The 21,823-nt window shown below is 46.0% G+C and overlaps 1 protein-coding gene across 1 annotated transcript in view; it reads right to left on the reverse strand.

Moving 5' to 3' along the window:
• The window catches only part of Virma (vir like m6A methyltransferase associated), a 97,145-nt gene extending 81,905 nt beyond the window's left edge, over positions 1-15,240 (reverse strand). The window contains exon 1 of the mRNA XM_045143007.1: positions 15,200-15,240. The gene's annotated coding sequence lies outside the window, so the exon portion shown is untranslated. The remainder of the gene's footprint in view (positions 1-15,199) is intronic.
• Positions 15,241-21,823: the final 6,583 nt, after the last annotated feature.

Genomic DNA, 21,823 nt, shown 5'->3' on the forward strand with positions numbered 1-21,823 from the left:
TGGTCAGATGTTTTATCCAAGAATGAAAAAGGAACTGTTACAGGTATATTAAATGCATTTGGGACTGGAAGGTGGTTCATCGGTTAATGTATGTATGTATGTATGTATTTGTTACAATCAAAGAGAGAGAGAATTGTCATGCCAGCCAGGGGCATTTGCCACTGCAAGGCAACTCCATATGCATGCTCCACCTTGTACATCTGGCTTTACATGGGCACTGGGGAACTGAACCCAAGCCAGTAGGCTTTGCAAGCAAATTCCTTTAACCACAGTGCCATCTTGCCAGCCCTTGAATGCCCTTGAATGCATTTTGATGTTTGATGCTTTCACCTCACGATGGATATATTGTAACCCAAACCTATTTGAAGTCAAAGAACTTCCATACATTGGTATTTTACATACATATAGTGAAAAGATTACCAAATCAAAGTACATGAATATGTACATCACCTGACAGAACCAATCATCACTTCACAGAACCATCAGTCACCTCACAGAACCAACAATCACCTCACAGAACCTTCAACCCACCTCACAGAACCAACCCTAACCTCAAAGAACCATCAACCACCTCACAGAACCATGAATCACAGACGTAGGTACCACACCAAAGCAGCCTAGGGGGAAAAAAGACCAAAAATACTCAGCAAAATACACACTTTTACTAAAAAGTGAGGTGTATAGGAAATTGAAGCGGCAGCAGGGAAGTAGAAGAGTTCTAGAGCATCCAGAGCCTGCACAGGTGGGAAAAGCGGCTCCGGCAGCTCCACCAACCGCCCGCAGCCGCGGGGCAGCAGAAAGCCGCCAGACTCGGCTCGAGCTGCAGGAAAAGCCAGGTGCGGGATTTTCCCCTCACACCGCGCTCTCCGCAACTAGGGAAACGTGAGGGGAGAGCGGCAGCGAGCAGCGGAGGAGCAGACCGCAAGGTAGAAGATCACGTGGAGCAGCGAGAGAACCAGAGCAGCTGCGGCTCCCTCCTCTCCCCCACCGCCTGAACCCAGCTCCAGCGAACAGAGAAGCGGCCTGGGACCCGGCCACACCAACTTGGGCTGACAGCGGGACCCAAGCAGGAGCAGAGTTCGGGAGCAACATCAGCGGCTCCAGCACCGGTACCAGCGGCCCCAGCAGCAGCAGACCCAGGAGTGGCAGCAGTGGCAGACTCGGCAGCAGCAGCTTCAGGGGGAGCAGCGGCAGTGGACACAGCAGCAGCAGCTTCAGCAGCAGTGGTGGCTCCGGCAGTGGCAGCTACAGCAGCAGCAGAGGCAGCAGCAGTGGCTCAGTTTGCCCCATAGGAAAAGCAAGTGCCCAGCTCCAGAAATCAGAACAGCAGCCCGACGACCCAGGCAGCAACTTGACTGAGACCAAAATCACCCAAGGTAACTGGGATTGCACCAGGGAAGGGTCTCACTTGGTCACAAGCTGACTTGGATCCCTCAACAGACCAGAAATCTAAACCTCTTTGTTGATAGAGGATCTGGTCATTATAATAACTACTCTTGCATACATACTCAGGGCTGTTTTTGATTGAATGTGTACAGTGTTTAGTTAAATTTTAGAATCTACCTGTATTTTATTCCACTCAGCCTGCTTGAATACTCCTATAGCAGGGAAACTCAACCCCTAAGAACATCTTTGTAGATACTCTGAGAGTCTTAAGAGCCACACCTAACACCTTAAGGTCCTACCCTGAAAATATATTACATCAAATCAATTGATACAGCTAAGAATACACAGCTAGCTAGAAAATCCAAGCATTAACTTAATCCAAGATGCAAAAATATATACATTATAACACAAGAAACACTAAAAAGCAAGACGATATAAATCCACCTAAAAGTATTAATGCATCAGAAATGTCCTCCAGTGAGAAAGAGTTAGAGGAAATGCCTGAGAAAGAGTTCAAAAGAATAATTATAAATATGTTCAAAGAGGTCAAAGAACACATGAAAACAATCAAAGAAGAAATCAAAGAGGAAATCAAAGGAATCAAAGAAGAGGCAGGACACCAATTTAATGAAATAAAGAAGGCAATACAAGACATAAATAGGGAAATAGAAATAATAAAGAAAAACCAGTCAGAATTACTAGCAATGAAGAACACAGTTAATGAAATAAAAAACTCTGTAGAAAATCTCACCAGTAGGATGGATGAGGGAGAGGACAGAATATCTAAGCTAGAAGACCAGGTGGCAGACCTAATGCAGTCCAACAAAGAGAAAGACAAACTTATAGAAAAGTATGAGTGGGAATTTCAAGATATTCGGGACACTATGAAAAGATCCAATATAAGAATTCAGGGCATAGTAGAAGGAGAAGAACTCCACTCCAGAGGCATAGTAGGCATCTTCAACAAAATCATAGAGGAAAATTTCCCCCAAATTGGGAAAGAGGTGCCAATACAGATACAGGAAGCCTTTAGAACCCCAGCCAGACAAAACCCAGAAAGAACCTCTCCTCACCATATTATAATCAAACTTCCAAACACACACTCCAAAGAACCATGAATCACCTCACAAAACCAACAATCATCTCACAGAACCAACCCTAACTCATAGAACCATGAATCACCTCACAAAACCAAGCATCACCTCACAGAACCATCAGTCACCTCACAGAACCCACCCTCACTTCACAGAACCAATCCTAGCCTCACAGAACCAACCGTAACCTCACAGAACCAACAATCACCTCACAGAACCAACCATCAGCTCACAGAACCATCAGTCACCTCACAGAACTAACCATCACCTCACAGAACCATCAGTCACCTCACAGAACCAACCATCACTTCACAGAACCATCAGTCACCTCACAGAACCAACAATCACCTCACAGAACCTTCAACCCACCTCACAGAACCAACCCTAACCTCAAAGAACCATCAACCACCTCACAGAACCATGATCACCTCACAAAACCAACAATAACCTCACAGAACCAACCCTAACCTCACAGAACCATCAATCACCTCACAGATTCATCAACTCACAGAATCAATTTGTGTCATAAGAACGTTTAAGATATATTTCCCTGGCAAGTTTCAAGTATACAATGTTGTATGTATGTATTTTGGTTTTTCAAAGTAGGGTCTCACTTAGGCTCAGGCTGACCTGGAATTCACTATGTAGTCTCAGGCTGGCCTCAAACTCACAGCGATCCTCCTACCTCTACCTTCCATGTGCTAGGATTAAAGGTATAAACCACCACACCTGACAGATTTTTTAAAATTTGCAAGGGGAGAGAGAGAGAAAAGGCAGAGAGAAAAAGGGGCGGCTGGAGAGATGGCTTAGCAGTTAAGGGCTTGCCTGTGAAGCCTAAGCATCCCAGTTCAAGGCTCAATTCCCCAGGACCCACATAAGCCAGATGCACGATGCGCATGTATCTGGGGTTCATTTGCAGTGGCTGGAGGCCCTGATGCGCCCATTCTCTCTCCCACCCCCTTGCTCTTTCTCTGTCACTCTCAAATAAATAAATAAGTAGGGCTGGAGAGATTGCTTAGTGGTTAAGGCATTTGCCTGCAAAGCCAAAGGATCCCGGTTTGACTCACCAGGACCCATGTAAGCCAAATGCACAAGGGGGTGCATGGGTCTGGAGTTTGTTTGCGATGGCTGGAGGCCTTGGCATGCCCATTCATTCCCCCCCCCTCTTTTTCTCTCTCAAATAAATATTTTTTTTAAGTTTAAAAAAAATAAATAATCAAATAAAAAATAAAGGGAGAAAATGGGTATGCCAAGGCTACTGCCAAAGAACTCCAGATACATGCACATCTTTGTACATCTGGATTTACATGGTACTGGGGAATTGAACCCAGATTGTTAGACTTTTCAGGCAAGTGTCTTAACTGCTGAGCCATCCCTCCAGCCCTCTGTTCCTGGTACTTAGGTTTTGAAATAACTGGAAAAAGTCAGAGAAAATTGGTACTTCTGGGGTGTGTCTGCACCCTCTTGTGGTATTTCCTCATGAAAAGCATACAATAAAGGTCTGTTTCTCTATCTCTGCTAACTACCTATTGAATGAATAAAGAGTCCAGATTAATATATTGCATGCTATAAGTCCATTTACCTAGATATATCAATGTTTCTATCTGTTATAAGTGAATTATCAAATGTATGTATTTAAATACATCTTAGAGCTGGAGAGATGTCTTAGTAGGTAAGGTGCTTGCCTGCAAAGCCTAAGGACCCAGGTTCAACTCTCCAGGACCCATGTAAGCCAGACGCACAAGGTAACACAAGTGCACAAGGTTGCACATGCGCACAAGATGATGCATGCATCTGGAGTTCAATTACAGTGGCTGGAGGCCCAGGCATGCCAATTCTCTCTCTCCTAAAAATAATGATTTAAAATACATTTTAATTATGATATTTAATTATTTGTTTACTTAAGAGAGAGAAAAGCCAGGAGTAGTGGTGCAAGCCTTTAATTCCAGCACTCAGGAGGCAGAGATAGGATTGCTGAGACTACACAGTGACCTCCAGGTCAGCTTGGGCTAGAATGAGACCAAAATTAGAGAGAGAGAATGAGTGTGGGCTCACGAGGGTCTCTTGCCACTGAAACTCCAGATGCATGTATGGCTTATCTGGCTTTTACATGAGTGCTAGGGGATCAAACCCAGACAGCAGGCTTTGCAAGCAAGCACCTTTAACTGCTGAGCCATCTCCCCAGCCTAATCATGATGCTCATTTAGTTCTCCAATGTGACATTCTTCTCTGGAAAGAGATACTGGCACAGCACATAGCCTTTACTACACCAGGCAAGATTTCCTTCCCTTCCTTACCTTGCCCCTTCTCTTCCTTCTTGTCTTTCTGCCTGTCTCCTTTGTTTGACCCTTTGTGACTGCTCACCTGAATGCATTACAATGCAAAGTATACTGGGAAACATAACTTATGGGGGGGGGGGTCACAGGGTTTCTTTGGTACTTTTATTTCTCATTAAGCTGAACCAATGTGTATTAGTCAGGATTCCATAGAGGAACAGAATCAAAAGAATAGGTAGGTAGGTAGGTAGGTAGGTAGATAGATGATAGATAGATAGATAGATAGATAGATAGATAGATAGATAGATAGAATATAGTAAAGGGGATTTACTAATTGGCTTATGGCATATGGGCTGGGAAGTCCAATAATAGCTGTCTGAAGGACAGAGACTTGAAGAACCGGGTAGCTGCTTGGTCCACAAGGATGGATGCCTCAGGAGTCCCTGTCTGATACCAAGGACCTGCAGGCTTCCTGGGGGACCACTGTCTTCAGTCTACATGGAAGACCAGTGAAGTCGGGTTCCAATGTCCACAAAGGATGGCAACAAGGGAGATGCTTGCACCAGCAAGTAGCATGGGCAGTCAGACAAAAGGCACTGTGTTCTCTTGTCATATATAGTCTGCCACAGGAAGGGCCACACTGGAGGAAGGACATCCACCTTTCATCATCGCTGAGTAGAAATCTCACAGACCGACCTTCCTAAAATGTGTGTCTCTTACTCAATTCCTAATCTGGTCAAGTTGACAATATTTCTTGACCTTTAACACAAGGATTTGGTAGTTCCACAATTAATTGGCAAATACATACATATGATACCAAATCTATATAATACCAAAAAGTAGACAAAAAGGTCTCTCACACATATTAGATTACCTGAGAAGCAAATTTTACAACCTGTTCCCTAACAGATATATTTTTAAAAGGAAACCTATACGCAGTTAATTAAAAACACACTGAAATTTCAGAAAGATGAGACATTACATCCTCCTTCAGTGGAAAACAAAAAACAAAAACATATATCTTCAGGGAAGATGGCTCAATCAGTACATAAAGTCTTTGCCTTGAAAGCATAAGGACCTGAGCAGTAACCCCATTAGCCACGTGAAGGAGAAAAAAAACCCAAAAAACGGGCATGGCAGAAGCCTGAGGTAAGGAGCCCAAGGATGCCCTATGGTCACCATACTCACATGCACTGCACCTCAAAACAAATGCACAAGTTATTCTTTATTTTTCTCATTTTGGTTTTTTGAGGTAGGGTCTCGCTCTAGCCCAGGCTGACCTGGAATTTACTATGTAGTCTCAAGGTGGCCTTGAACTCACATTCATCTACCTCTGCCTCCCAAGTGCTGGGATTAAGGGCATGTGCCACCACACTTGGCTTTTTTTTTTTTTTTAATTTTTTATTTATTTATTTGAGAGTGACAGAGAGAAAGACAGATAGAGGGAGAGAGAGAGAATGGGCGCGCCAGGGCTTCCAGCCTCTGCAAACGAACTCCAGACGCGTGCGCCCCCTTGTGCATCTGGCTAACGTGGGACCTGGGGAACCGAGCCTCAAACCGGGGTCCTTAGGCTTCACAGGCAAGCGCTAAACCGCTAAGCCATCTCTCCAGCCCTTTTTTTTTTTTTAATATGCCTTCAAATACCATGCTGTCATTTTCCTCTGATCCTGCTTTCACACACTTTGAAGGGCTCTCCACATAAGTAGGTTCCTCACCATGAGTAGATACGGGAACCATTCAGGAATGACAATTTGTAGTTCTGCTCCAGCTCTGCTCACTCAAACTTAGGGCCAGGGCTAGACTCTGTTAACAAGTGGTGATTCCTCTACTCACTAAAGTTAGAGAAATATGGCATTAGAGCACCAATATTTGAGCTCCACACTACATACACTAGCGAACAGATTCTCAAAGGTGGGATAATTTAAATGATCTGGGGTGACTTCAATATGCAACTGACATTAAGAACCTAGGATCAGGCTGGAGAGATGGCTTAGTGGTTAAGGCACTTGCCTGCAAAGCCTAAGGACTCAGGTTCAATTCCCCAGGACCCACATAAGCCAAAAGCACAAAGGTGGCACATGTGTCTGGAGTTCGTATGCAGTGGATAGAGCCCTGGTGCTCACTTGTTCTCTCTCTCTCAAATAAATAAATTAATTAATTAAATTTAAAAGAACCTGAGCTGGCCCAGCTGAAATACATCCCCAGTTGCACTTACCCCAAACTTTTCTAATTCTGTTTTGTCTGCTCTGGATGCTCAACCTGGCACTCGCACTTAATAGATATGAAACCTCAGACTGAAGAAGATAGTTCCAGAATAGTAAGTGATCATTAGAATAAGGTATTAGAAAAATGCACTTGGGATTTTGGGTCAGTGCAATTTTTGTTTTGCCACCTTGACATTCCTAGACATTTGGATCTTTTGAATACTGTGACCACCTTGATTTATGAATGAGGGAATGCATACAAGTCCTCTGCACTAGCAACCACTAAGATGTACCCCCAGCTTATATTGAGGGGCAGCATTGATAGAGATTGATCCATGGTAAGCACACAGACAAGCACTGCACTGCACCCCCAAATTTTCTAGAGTTTTCTACTCCTGTGTATATTGTAAAGCATGTTTTAATGCTATTTTCCCCATATGGGCAGTTGTTCAAGAACCACTTAATGTTTTTGATAGGCTGCAGTTAAAAAGTACAGTATTCCCAATGACCTGCAATGTCTCTTGGTTACTAAGTCGTCATACATTATATTGCTTAATCATTTGTGTTTTAGCTACTTTTGGCCCTTTGACAGGGTCTTATGTAACTGAGGCTGGTGTGAACTCAAGAACATTCTGTCTTCAAATCCTGCATTCTAGGATTACAAGCATCCACCATCATACCCAGGTTTATATTTATTTATTTATTTTTGGTTTTTCAAGGTAGGGTCTCGCTCTCTAGCCCAGGATGACCTCAAATTCACTATGTAGTCTCAGGATGGCCTTGAACTCATAGCAATCCTCCTACCCCTGCCTCTTGGGTGCGGGGACTAAAGGTGTGCACCACCATGCCCAGCCAGGTTTATATTTTTAATAACATACTAATTTGAAAGAATGTTAAATCATTAAATCATCTTCTCGGTTTCATTTACTAATTCTGGAATGACTCCTTTCCCATCAAGGAAAAGTGATTGTGTTTTGTTTTCTGCAACTGCTAATGCTGAACAAGACCCATCCCTAGAAGCCAAGTGTACGAGTCAGAACAGGTATGACACAGGCAACCCTCAAATCTCAGCTGCTTCACACAGCCAAAGCTTATCTGCTTCATGGTTTTTGATGTGAATTTTCAGGGGTCTCTGCTTGCTCAGGGAACAAACACAACTGGCTATATCTGAGGAAGGAGAAAGAGGAAATGAGATAAATGGTGCACTGGCTCAAACTTGTGCCTGGAAGAGCCTCACATTGCATTCAGGACACCTTTGTGCCCAAAGTAAACCACATAACTAGACCAGCAAACGGGGGAAGGCCATCCAGTGCTCAGAGAGAAGAACGGAATGTGAGAAAATAGTTCCTAGGACCACAAGCATGTATCCCAAACTTCAGAGTTCAGCTAAAGGAAGCATAGTAACCTGACAGTTTTTCACAGAATTTTCTATCTGATCAGATTGTACCTTCCCACCCCTTTGACTGTGTTACCATGGGAGCAAGGGGAGAATACGACAAGGATGCCAGTTGTGGGCAAAAGCTCTAAGATCCAGGGCCTGGAAGATGGAGAGTAGAGCCCCCATCTCCCAAGAATTTGAAGGTTTTGTTTGTTTGTTTGTTTGACTTTTTTTTTTTTTTTTTTTCTGAGGTAGGGTTTCACTCTAGCTCCCACTGACCTGGAATTCACTTTGGAGTCTCCAGGTGGCCTCAAACTCACGGTGCTGGGACTAAAGGCATGCATCACCAAATTTGGAATTTAATTGCATCGGATTGCATCACAACAGGCCTCAAAGCCTCAAAGGCAGTAGCTAAGGCAGCTCCAAGTCAGTACTGAGCTTGGGTCAGGGCACCTCGGTTGCTCTACAGAGGCCAGTCTATCTATAGTCAGATGACTACTGAGGTCTATAATGCTATCTTAGTGGTGGTGTCTGGTCAGTGTCCCCTACCACGGCCCACACGAAAAGCAGCTCCATAACACCTGCAATTTTGTGCAGTGGACGCCGGTAAAGGGCTAACTGCTGTTCTAAGCTCAGAGTGTTTTATTGGTCAAGTATAAACAAGACTCTACTATGGTTTCAGCTCACATGAATTCCCAATCTGATTGACCCCAAAGCCCATGGAGACACCTCATTGTAAAGACCAGGAGTCTTTCAGCTCATCTTGTCAACGGCCAAGTTCTGGACCCAGAAGCATGTCAAATCCAGATACTAAATCCAGTGAAATAACATATCCTCAGAAGACTGGAGTGGCTGCAATCCATAAATAGCCACTGACTGTCATCTTCTCTTATTCTTTCTTTGAAACTGGAAGGTTCTAAGGGAGCAGAGGGCCATCTCCGACACAAGGGCAATGCACAAAGGCCCTTGGCATGGAAACCTCAGGAAGGCAATGCAGCAGTGAGAAAGACTGAGGGGCGTGGCAAGCAGCAGAAACACAAGGCCACACGTCAAGATATGGGAGAGTCAGAGTCTGACCAGCTTGGGAAGGGTGCAAAACCTGAGTGCCTGGAACCAGCTGTGACGGAGATCACACGTGAAGAGAGCAGCAAGGGTCCAAAGCCGGAAGCCAGGAAACAGGGTGCAATAGAGATAGAAAGTGAACAGTGTGGTCATGCTTGCCACCAGAAATTTCAGGAAAATGCTGCAGTACTTATGAAGACTGACCAGGGTTTTAAGGCCTGGAAGCATCCCTACTCCAGTGTTCAAAACCGAGAATCCTACCGAAGGTTATTAGAGGACTGTAAAGCGCTGAGGATGGCAACTGCGCCCTTGCTCTGTCTTTCCATCATGGAGGGTCTCAGAGAAGTCAGACAGAAGCATTAAAATCCAAAGTCTGTGTGAAGGGGCAGAGCCCTGGTGTCAAAACCATTCAAGTCCTCAAACAACACAGAGTTGTGGAGGTGATGGAACATCTTTCTCCAGGCACAAATACAGCGACACCCAGAGGACATTTCTGACCTAGAGATGTTTCCTCCAGAAGGGCAAGCAAAGGAAAAGAGAAGGAGACATAACCTGGAGCCTGACTCCCAAAGACACGTCAGCCCAAAGCTTCCAAAACACTGGAAGAAATGACTCCAGAACAAAACCTCCTGCACCTGCGGACAAAGAGAAGCCTGTGACCACGGTGAGTTCGAGGCCAGCCTGGGACTACAGAGCTGCACGTCAACCTGGGCTAAAGTGAGACCTACCTCAAAAGAACAACAACAACAAGAATTTCTGTTAAAGAGCAGAATGAATAAGTAGATGACAGATTTGACCAGCACTTCTGATTCAAAAAAATGCTACTCAACTTAAAGCCATGTTTTTTCTTAATCTTTTCAGTATGTTGAACTGAAGTTTTGTTTGATTAAAATTAATAGCTGGAGAGATGGCTTAGTGGTTAAGATGCTTGACTGCAAAGCCTAAGGACTCATGTTCTACTCCCCAGGACCCACATAATGCAGATGCACAAGGTGGCAAGTGTCTCCGGAATTCATTTGCAGCGGCTGGAGGCTCCGGCACATGCATTCTCTCTCTGCCTCTTTTTCTCTGTCAAATAAATAAATCAATAAAATATTTTTTTAAAAACAAAGTCAAGTAAAAATATCCATTAGGAGCAGAAAATAAAAATTTGCGGAGGGAGGGTATTACCATGGGATATTTTTGATAATCATGGAAAATGTTAACAAAAACTGTAAAAAGAAAAAAAATTGCATGAAGAGCCGGGTGTGGCACACACCTTTAATCCCAGAACTGGGAGGCAGAGGTAGGAGGATTGCTGTGAGTTCGAGGCCACCCTGAGACTCCATAGTGAATTCCAGGTCAGCATGGGCTAGAGTGAGACCCTACCTCAAAAAACAAAACAAACAAACAAAAAAATTTTGCATGAAGGCCAGCTGAACAGCAGAGCCTAGCCAAATCTCAGTAGAGAACGGTTCAAGCCAGGGGTGTGGGTACCTGGCTATAAGCCCAGTACTGGAGGGGGTGAGGCAGGAGAGTTGTCATGACTTCTAGGTAAGCCTGCATGACATAGTGAGTGTGAGGCTATCCAGGGTTACAAAGTGAAGCCATCTCCCACAAAACACCTGGAGAATGAGAGAGAGAACTTCTTTGGAATTTAAACAGGTTTTTCCCAGGTGGAGATGCAAAGTTTTAGCAAAGGAAGCTGTAGGATAAGTTGAATGTCAGCTTCTCCTGAAGCCTTCGGAGCTAATGATCCACTATTATGTGCCCTGTACCTTAGGAGTGAACTTTCAAAAGCCTCAGACACACCAAGCATCTCCAATAATAGGTAGCAAAATAAGAGCTCATTAAAAAAAAAAAAAAAGAGAGAGAGAGAGAGTGAGCCAGGCATGATAGCACATGCCTTTAATCCCAGCACTAGGGGAGGTAGGAAGATCACCATGAGTTTGAGGCCACCCTGAGACTACATAGTGAATTCCAGGTCAGCCTGACCTAAAGTGAAACCCTACCTCAAAAAAAAAAAAAAGAGAGAGAGAAAGAGAGAAAGAATGGGCTGGAGAGATGGCTTAGCAATTAAGGCACTTGCCTGCAAAGTCAAAGAATCCAGGTTCAATTCCACCAGGACCCACGTAAGCACAAGGTGTCTAGAGTTCATTTGCAGTGGCTAGATGCCCTGGCATGCCCATTCTCTCTCCCTTTCACTCTATCTGCTTCTTTCACTCTCTCTCAAATAAATAAAAATATTTTTAAAAAGAGTAAAAACCAAAGGAATTTGGGCTGGAGAGATGGCCTAGCGGTTAAGCGCTTGCCTGTGAAGCCTAAGGACCCCGGTTCAAGGCTCGATTCCCCAGGACCCATGTTAGCCAGATGCACAAGGGGGCACATGCATCTGGAGTTCGTTTGCAGTGGCTGGAAACCCTGGCATGCCCATTCTCTCTCTCTCTCCCCCTCTTTCTCTGTCTGTCACTCTCAAATAAATAAATAATAAACAAATTTTTTAAAAAACCAAAGGAATTTATAGTAATATAGTCCAAACCTGTGCCTGCCTGGAAAGGATTAAAGACCAGTTTGTTGGAGGAGGTTGACAGAAGACCCCAGGCCTGATAAGAGAATTCCACCTCTGTTGTGTGGTTTTCAAAACCAAGGCCTAATCATAGGAGTCTCTGGGAAGTTTAATTGTCAACACTATTATTCATTTTCATTTTAGAAAAACAGGAATACATTTAAAGCAGTTACGTCCATTTTAAGGAAGACAAACATGAAAAATCTTAACTGAATCCCAGCAAAGGTTAAATACCAGGTTCACTTAGCTATCTGGATCCATTGACTTATTGTTGTGAATGTACTGTCACAAACATGGAGGAATCTGTCTGCACCTTTCCACACACACAAGAAATTTAAAAAGTGAAGGAGTGGGACAGTGACTCAGTGGCTAAAGCACTTGCTAGACCAGCATGAAGATGTGAGTCTAGATCTCCAGAACCCAGGTAATGCTGTGTTTGTTATTCCTGTCCTCCTAGAGTGAAACAGCTCAATGCCTGGGAACTTGCCAGCCAGCCAGCCCGTTGGTTGCAACAGGTTTAACATAAGGGCCAACACTCAGGGTTGTCCCCTGGCCTCCTCACACATGCCATGGCACATGTGTGACTGCACTTACAGAAAAACACATATATCCTATACACATGCCCAAAGATAATAAACATATTTTAAAAAATAAAATGAAGAGCCGGGCATGGTGGCACATGCCTTTAATCCCAGCACTAGGGAGGCAGAGATAGGAGGATCACCATGAGTTTGAGGCCAGCCTGAGAATTCATAGTGAATTCCAGGTCAGCCTGGACTAGAGTGAGACCCTATCTTGAAAAAACAATAAATAAATAAATAAAATGAAAATGAAGAATTTGGGGCCCGGGAGATGGCTGTCAGTCAAGCACTTGCTGCACAAGCATAAAGACTTGCTTCAGATCCTCAGAACCTATGTAAGTACTTGGCACATACTTATAATCCCAGGACTGGGGAGTGGGGAGACAGAACCATCTTCGGGGCAAACTGGAGAGCTAGTCGAGCTGAATCTGTGAGCTCTCAGTTCTGTGGGACCCTATTTCAGTAAATAAGGTGGAAAGAGACTGAGGGAGGCATCTGATGATGACCTCTGGCCACCGCCACACTGTAAAAACAGTGGGACATAGTGGCACTTCGACAGGAGGTGGAAGCAGGAGGATTGGGAAGTTCAGGGTCCTCCTTGGCTACATACCCAGTTCGATGCCAGTCTGGGATAGATGAGACTATGTCTCAAAAAATAAAATAAATTGGGCTGGAGAGATGGCTTAGCGGTTAAGCGCTTGCCTGTGAAGCCTAAGGACCCCAATTCGAGGCTCGAATTCCCCAGGACCCACGTTAGCCAGATGCACAAGGGGGTGCACGCGTCTGGAGTTCGTTTGCAGTGGCTGGAGGTCCTGGGGAGCCCATTCTCTCCCTCTCTCTCCCTCTCTCTGCCTCTTTCTCTGCCTGTCACTTTCAAATAAATAAATAAGCATAAAACAAACATAAAATAAAATAATAAGGTTTACATGAAAGGACAACAGCCCAGGAATAGAAAACACAATGTAAAAAACAGCTAAAGTAGTTATGGGTACTGGTGCAAGACCAAATAAATTACTGGACTGAATCGAGGGCCCAGAAATAGACCACTGACAATCATCCCAGCTTTGCCCAACATGCAAAGGGAGCAAAGCGACACAGTGGAGCCAAAATGGTCTGTCCAGGAAATGGCTCTGTTCCAACCAGCACCCACATGCAGGAAAACACTAACCTCACACCCTCACAAAAGCTAACTTAAAATGGTCAATGGTCGTGGGCCTAAGTGTGAAATACAAAGCTATTATATAGAACTTAGAAGACAACAAAGGAGAAAATACTGCTGTGAACAGAATGGTGACCTATTAGGTCTTAACACAAATCCATGAAAACTAACCAACCATTCACAACCTGGTGCTTTGGGACTGAAGGCTTATGCCCTCCTCACACTCATACGTTAAAATCTAATCCCCAATGTGATGACTTTGGACACAGGCACTTTGGGAGATAATTAGGTCACCAGGATGGAGGGTTCATGGATGGGAAATAGTGGCCTAGAGCCCATCCCCGCCGGGGTTGCATTTTTTTTTTTTTTGCAGCTGCCCGCGAGTCTTGGGCGATCCCGCGCATGGCCCACGGAGCCTTGCCCAGCTCTCCTCCCCGCCCCCCCCGCCCCCCCCCGCCCCATGCTCCCCAGGTCCGCGCCTCCACCGCGCTGTGCTGGTCGAACCCATCCTGGGGTCCTTCTCCACCTTCGCCCTTGGCTAGCAAGAGCTCCCGACGTGAGAGCGGCGGGCTAGGTGGTAAAACGTGGGTGGCGGTCCCTCTGGCAGATTGCAAGCAGCAGGAATCGAGGGCCCGGGAGAACTCAGGCTCCGGGTACTAGACCGTAGGCTGAGAGGAAGGAGAAGGGCGAAGCTGGAGAGTGCAGGCTCGAGATAGTAGACCGTGGGCTGCAGAGTACAAGAGACAGTGAGCGCCAAGTAGTGGATCGGGAGGCGTGGGGGACATAGACCACCACAACACCCCGCCCCATCGCCAGCACACTGCTCCAACGATAACCACCACAGCCGGTTAGACTTCGTCCTGCCTGTGGGGCTGGACCGGCGAGGCCCCGCGGGCGCCTCCACCGCCTGGGTTCTTCTACCCCGAGCCTATGTTGTACTACCCGGTCCCGGAGCGCTTCCGCCTTTCTGCGCCTCCGCCGGCGACTCGGGGTGGGGGCGGCCGCGGGCAGGGCGCCCCGGGGGCAGCGGCCCCGGGCAGGGCGCCCCGAATGCAATGGTCGCGGGCAGGGCGCCCCGAATGCAATGGTCGTGGGCAGGGTGCCCACGGGTGCAGCGGCCGCCCAACGTTTCCCGGCACGCCGCCACGCGGTCACCATGCCCCGCCACACCTGTCCGCACCTTCTGGTCCAGCTGTGGCCCCAGCTTCGGCACCGAGGAGGCCCTCCTGCACGCGGGGTTTGCAGTCTTGGCAGGACCGGACAGCTGCAGGCAAAGCCCAGGGCCCGCTGTCCCAGGTCTTCTCCCGCCTGCCTGCTGCCCGCCCAGCCCGCAGTCTCCCCGAGCTGCCCGGGAACCCGCAGAAGTGCGCTCGCAGCGGGAAGCTCCGTCTCCAGCCACCCGACGCTGCATGGGAAAGGCCACCCGAAGCCTGGACCCTTGTCCACCCGCGCCCCGCCTCGGTGGGTCCCACGCGCCGGGCACCGCCCACGTTCAAAATGTAACTGCTACTTACCGCACCCTGAGGACCAGGCTCGGGCACTGTGGTCATGGAAGATGACAATGAGGACTCCCCCTTCCCAAGTCCCCAGTGGGAGAAAACACCATCCTCTTTGACAAGCTTTGTTTTCAAAATAATGCAATGATTGTGTCCTTCAAAGCCTGGTGCCTTGTGAAAAGGCACCCTCATGTGTTCTGTCTGTGACTTTTTAAAATATAATATTGTACATACTGTATGACTGAATAAGAAAGACAGAGCCAGGCATACTGGTGCGTGCCTTTAATCCCAGCACTGGGTGGCAGAAATAGGAGGATCACGTGAGCTTTTTGTTTTGTTGCCTCGCACTAGCCCAGGCTGACTTGGAATTCACTATGTAGTCTCAGGGTGGCCTTGAATTCACAGTGATTCTCCTACCTCTGCCTCCCAAGTGCTGGGATTAAAGGCGTGAGCCACCACGCAAGGCTGTTTGTTTGTTTTTATTTATTTATTGGTTTTTCGAGGTAGGGTCTCACTTTAGCCCAGGCTGACCTGGAATTCACTATGGAGTCTCAGGGTGTCCTTGAACTCACAGAGATCCTCCTACCTCTGCCTCCTGAGTGCTGGGATTAAAGGCGTGCGCCACCATGCCCACCTTCTGCTTGTTTTTAATACGTATTTACTTGAGAGAGAGAGAATGGGCACGCCAAGGCTTCTTGCTTCTGCAAACAAACCAGACACCTGTGCCGCTTTGTGTGTTTGGCTTTATGTAGGAACTTGGGATTTGAACCTGGTTCTGTCAGGTTTTGCAAGCAAGCACCTTTAACTGCGAACCATCTTTACAGCCCAGAACTAGTGTTCTTATGGAAAGAGCAGAGCCCTGCTTGAGCGTTTTCTGTCTGGTGAGGATACAGTGAGAAGTTGCCAGTCTGTGCCACAGAAGAGCGCACTCCCCTGAGCCTGGCCATGTTGGCGATGTAATGTCACACTTTCAGCCCCAGAACAGTGAGGAATGCTTCTGGTGTCTGCATGCCACCCATCCTATGCAGGTTGTTGTAGCTTCCTGAGCTAAAACAGCTAGACTTCATTAAAAGTGAAATCTGGGTGGCTGGAGAGATGGCTTAGTGATTAAGGTGCTAGTTTATGAAGCCTAAGGATCTAGGTTTCATTCCCCAGGACCCACATAAGCCAGATGCACAAGGTGGCACATGTATCTGGAATTATTTTGCAGTGGCTAGTGGCCCTAACACTCCCATTCTCTCTCCCTCTCTCTCTCTCGCACGCTCCTTGAAAATAAATTTTAAAAATATAAAAAGATGTTTAAATATTTTTTAAATATTTTATTTATTTATTTATTTGAGGGGAGAGGGAGAGGCAAATAGAGAGAGAAGGAGCATGCCAGGGCCTCCTGCCATTGCAAATGAACTCCGGACACATGTGCCACCATGTGCATTTTGCTTACATGGGTACTGAGAAATTGAACCTGGATCTTTAGGCTTCATAGGTAAGTACCTTAACCACTAAGCAATCTCTCCAGCCCTAAATATATATATATATATGTTTTTTTCCCCGATGTAGGGTCTCATTCTAGCTCAGGCTGACCTGGAATTCACTAAGTAATCTCAGAGTGGCCTGGAACTCATGGCGATCTTCCTACCTCTGCCTCCCAAGTGCTGAGATTAAAGGCATGTGCCACCAACCTGGCTTAAAAAAAAAAAAATTTTTTTTTAATGACAAACAGTGGCACATGTATGTAATCCTAGCACAAGGAAGGCTGAGGTAGGATTGCCTTGAGTTTAAAGACAGCCTGTGCTAAAGAATGAGTTTTAGGGGCCTGAGAGATGTGGCCTACAGTGAAGGCACTTGCCTGCAAAGCCAAAGAACCCAGGTTCAATACCCCAGGACCCATGTAAGCCAGATACAAGGTGACTTATGTGTCTAGAGTTCATTTGCAGTGGCTAGAGGCTGTGGTGTACACATTTCTCCTCCTCTATCTCTCCCTGTCCATCTCTTTCTCTATCTGCCTCTCTGTCTAAAATAAAAATATTTTAAGAATGAATTTTACATTTCTATCACACCCCCCAAGGCTAAGGGTCCATTGTGGAAGAAGTGGTAGAAAGAATGTAAGAGCCAAAGGAAGGCTACAACTCTTTACAATGCAACTATCCAGACAGAAATTGGCCTTGATATCCATGACCTCATAGTGTCTAGCAATACCTTTCACTAGACCCTCATAATTGGAGGAAAAGACAATAACATCAAAATAAAAGAGAGAGGAAGGGGATATGATGGGGAGAGGAGTTGTGAAGGGAAAATGGGGGAGGGGAGGAAATTGTCATGGTTTATTGTCTGTAAGTATAGAAATTGTCAATAAAAAATTATACATGAAGCCGGGCGTGGTGGCGCACGCCTTTAATCCCAGCACTCGGGAGGCAGAGGTAGGAGGATCACTGTGAGTTCGAGGCCACCCTGAGACTCCATAGTGAATTCCAGGTCAGCTTGGCCTAAAGTGAGACCCTATCTCGAAAAAAATATATATATATACATTTCAAAAGAGAAGGAATTTTCGGTCGACCTGGAGTATAGTGAGACTCTACTTCAAAACAATAAAAGCAATAGTGCACTTCCTGGGAGAGGGAAGCAGCCAGGGGTGCACAGAGGGCTGGGGCTTTTGGGAGTCATTTGCTTACATAGGCTTTCCCATGCACCCTGTCACACGTTGGCTCTGTGTGTGCGTGGGGGAGGGTCCCAGGGTTCCTCTTGGGCAACAGGATTTTCTCATGCACTAATTTGCAGGCTTGTGTAAGACCTTCTAGACTTCACTGTGCCCTGCTCCTACCTCATGACACAGCCAGAAGTGAACGGAAAGGACACCCTCGCCTCTCCCTGACACTGCTACCACTTTGCTTTAGACTGCGGGGCTCCAGAAGAGGGAGACAGAAATTACTGTGTGTATATATACCATATGGTATTTCGTTATAGGAGCTCAAACAGACCAAGTCACAAATCAATAAATCCAATTAAAATGAAGAGCTGTTGGAAGGAGCAAACAGTCCCGAGGGACAGCTAGCAGGCTGGCCACCACGTGATCTGGGGCTCGCAGGCTTAGGGGCCAGTGCTCTCAAGAGCTGGGAAGGATGTTGGCTTAGCACCACGTGAGGGAAAGCTCTAGGGCTGGCAGAACCTCGAGCCTGTGCCAACCCTGGTAGCACAGAGCGGGAAAGAATGCCTGGCTGATTGCCTCCTTGAGGGCTGGACACACTTTCTCTGAGGAAAGTGGACTCATTTCTCCTCAGGCCTTGCTGGAGGGAGCCTGCCTTCACCTATGGCCAGTTCCTCTCTGTCTCAAATTGGCCAAGGCCCAAGCTCCTCCCTCCCCTTGATGATACCCACCCAGCAAAGAGCAACCTTTGCTCTGGCTCTACCTCTCCACCCACTCTAGTTTTTCAGGAGTTTGGTGAGGACCTTCCATCAGGCTGTTTGTTGTTTTGTTTTGTTTTTTTTCTATGTGCGAAAGAAAAAGCTAAGATATGTTAGTTGACAGGGGTCTGACAATCTAGACAAATGTGATGGCTTCTATTGATTGTCAACTACACAGGATCCAGCAGGATACAAGCCTATGAGGGAGTTTGTGGATTTGGGAATGGTGCGTGTCACTATTCCATGGGCTGCGGTTCCAAGCTGGATAAAAAGGAAAGAGTGAGCTGAGCACCTTTCATCTCTCCCTGCTTCCTGACTGCAGACAAGATGTGATCAGCTCCCTCCTGCTTGGGTGTCATGGCTTCCCCACTGTGATGCACTGTACCCTCACATTATGAGCCAAACAAACCTTTTGTTCCTTAAGCTGCTTCTGCCTGGTATTTTGGTGCAGTAATGGGAAAAGCAACTAACACAACCAGGAATTTGTACTGTTTGAAGAGCATAGTAGCCCAGTGTGGTGGAGCATGCCTGTAACCCCAGCACTGGGAGGTGGGATCTTCTTAACATGCAGGAGGACCACAGGGTGTGGCTGGCCTGTGGTACTTAGGGAGATCCTTTCTGAAACAAACCAACAGAATCTTGCCCTCATATAGCTTATTACTTACAACCAAGATTAATGAGGGGGAGCTGGAGAGACGACTCAGTGGTTAAAGCACTTGCTACGAAGCTTAAGTTCGATTTCCCAGAGCCTACCCAAGCCTGATGCACAGAGTGGCGTGTGCATCTGGAGTTCTTTTGCAGTGACTGGAGGCCCTGGCATGCCCATTCAATCTGTCTCTCAAATAAATACATAAATATTTTTTTTAATTAATGAAAGTGCTGGAGAGATGATTTAGTGGTTAAGATGCTTGCCTGCAAAGCCTAAGAACCCGTGTTCAACTCCCCAGAACCCTTTAAGCCAGATGCACAAGGTAACACAAGAGCAAGGTTGTGCATGCACACAAAGTGGTGCAGGCATCTGGAGTTTGACTCTCTCTCTCTTTCTCATTAATTAAAAAAAAAAAAAAGAAAAATTCTTATTTCAAATGCTTGAAGCTGCTTTCAAGTTAAGTTGCTGACCTTAGCCAGGTGTGGTGGTGCAAGCCTTTAAATCCCAGCACTCAGGAGGCAGAGGTAAGATAAACGGTGCGAGTTCGAAGTCACCCTGAGACTACATAGTGAACTCCAGGTCAGCCTGAGCTAGCATGAGACACTATGTCGAAAAATAAAAGCAAAAACAAAAACAAAGAAAACAAAGACACTGATCCTATCCCCACCTTTAGGAATCTATGTGGTCCATGTGTGTGTTTCTGTGCGTGTGTGTGCGTGCCTGTGGATGGCATGTGTACATGTGGTCATCAGAGGACAGCCTCCAAGTGTCACCCTCTCCTTCAATCTTCTTTTGAGACAGGGTCTCTCTGCTGGACAGACCACTCAAGGATTCTCCTGGCTCCACCTTACCATAGGCATAGGTCAGAATGTTGAACCAAAACCAAAATCCTGAAGCTGTATTATCTAATATACAAAGATCTGCATAGGACATCTATTTTAAGATGGACTTTAACAGAGAGAGAGAGAGAGAAAGAGAGAGAGAGAGAGCGAGAGAGAGAGAGAGAGCGGGAGCGCAAGCGGGAGCGCAAGCGCGAGCAGAGAGTTGTAATTAAAGGCAAACTCCTCATTCTACAAATTCCTAGTGTACTGACTCCGTGTGGCCACCAGGAGGAGTCCACACTGCACGCCCGGGGCCGCTTGGATCTTTTAAGTGCCATCCGTGCTTTTAACCTCCTGGAACCCCAAATATGTATCTAAATTGCCCTCAGAGGCCTAATCATATTTGCCTCAGATAGGATAGTGTCTGTGGGCTTTTCCTATTTTTTGTTGTTTCACTAAAGTGGATAAGACATCAATTAGTATGATAGTGTGCTCTGAGCAGGAGCTCAGTCCAGGGATCCCAGTTCTAACCACTGCTGCTGCAGAGAAGCCCCAGCAGATACTGGGACAAAACCCCAAAGCAAACTGAGCTCTTCACATAGGGGTGCGCTTCTGGTACAATTCCAATGAAACACTCTGGGGGGGGGGGCTACAAAAAGAATGTAGGGACCCTGCATACTGGAAAGATAACGTGGTCTCTTCCATGCTGCAAGAAGTGGTAATACCAAGTCCAACACAATCTGGGTGCTGCCCACGCATTGGACAGATGCAGGACCCAGAGGACAGTCTCCTGCAAGCACTGCATGCTCCAACCAGGGGTGCAGTTGACCATGAAAGGGCAGTAAGAATCAGCCCAGCATCTATGATTTATGTAACAATACAGGAAACACAGGTCCTTTTGTAACGAACATGCAAGTTCATGAAACATTCCTCTATTTCATGTCTGTTGCTATATCTACTAAACTGTATGCTCAGAATTATTTGAACATTAGAGTAATTAATTTTAGCGGCTGGAAAGAAGGCCCAATGGTTAAGTGCACTTGCTTACGAAGTTTGATGGAGCAAGTTTAGTTTCCCAGTACCCACAAGGGCCCAGATGCACAAAGTGATTCATACACCTGGGTTTATTTATGATGGCAGGAGACCCTGGGGCTCTGTTTGCAAGTGAATAAATTGGTATTTTTTCTTAGGGGCTGAAGAGATGGCTCAGCAGTTAAGGCAATTACCTGTAAAGCCTAAGAATCCCCAGTACCCACATAAAACCAAACGCATGAATTGGCACATGCATCTGGAGTTTGTAGTGACTTGGAGGCCCTGGCACTCTGTCTCTCTTCTATCTTTCTCTGCTTGCAAATGAATAAATAAAAATATTTTTAAAAGGCCGGACTTGGTGGCACACGCCTTTAATCACAGCACTCAGGAGGAAGAGGTAGGAGGATCACCTAGAGTTTGAGACCACCCTGAGAGTACATAGTAAATTCCAGGTCAGCCTGGACTGTAGAGTGAAACCCTACCTCAAAAAAAAAAAAAAAAAAAAAAAAAAAAGAGAAAGAAAATAATAAATAGAACCTGGGGGGGGCGGAACCTGAGAATCACCAAAATTCTTCTTCCATAATGTATCAACTTCATTTTCAAAACTTAACCACTGAGCCACTCTCCAGCCCTATATTAGTAGTGTGATATATTTATTTTCTAAGTCCATCTTTCCTATCTCTCTGACCCAACCTCACTAGTATTCAACTGTGGTGATTTTCATTCATTCCATTACTGATC

Source organism: Jaculus jaculus, chromosome 2 (genome assembly GCF_020740685.1).
Source record: "Jaculus jaculus isolate mJacJac1 chromosome 2, mJacJac1.mat.Y.cur, whole genome shotgun sequence".
In the NCBI taxonomy this organism is placed as follows: domain Eukaryota; kingdom Metazoa; phylum Chordata; class Mammalia; order Rodentia; family Dipodidae; genus Jaculus; species Jaculus jaculus.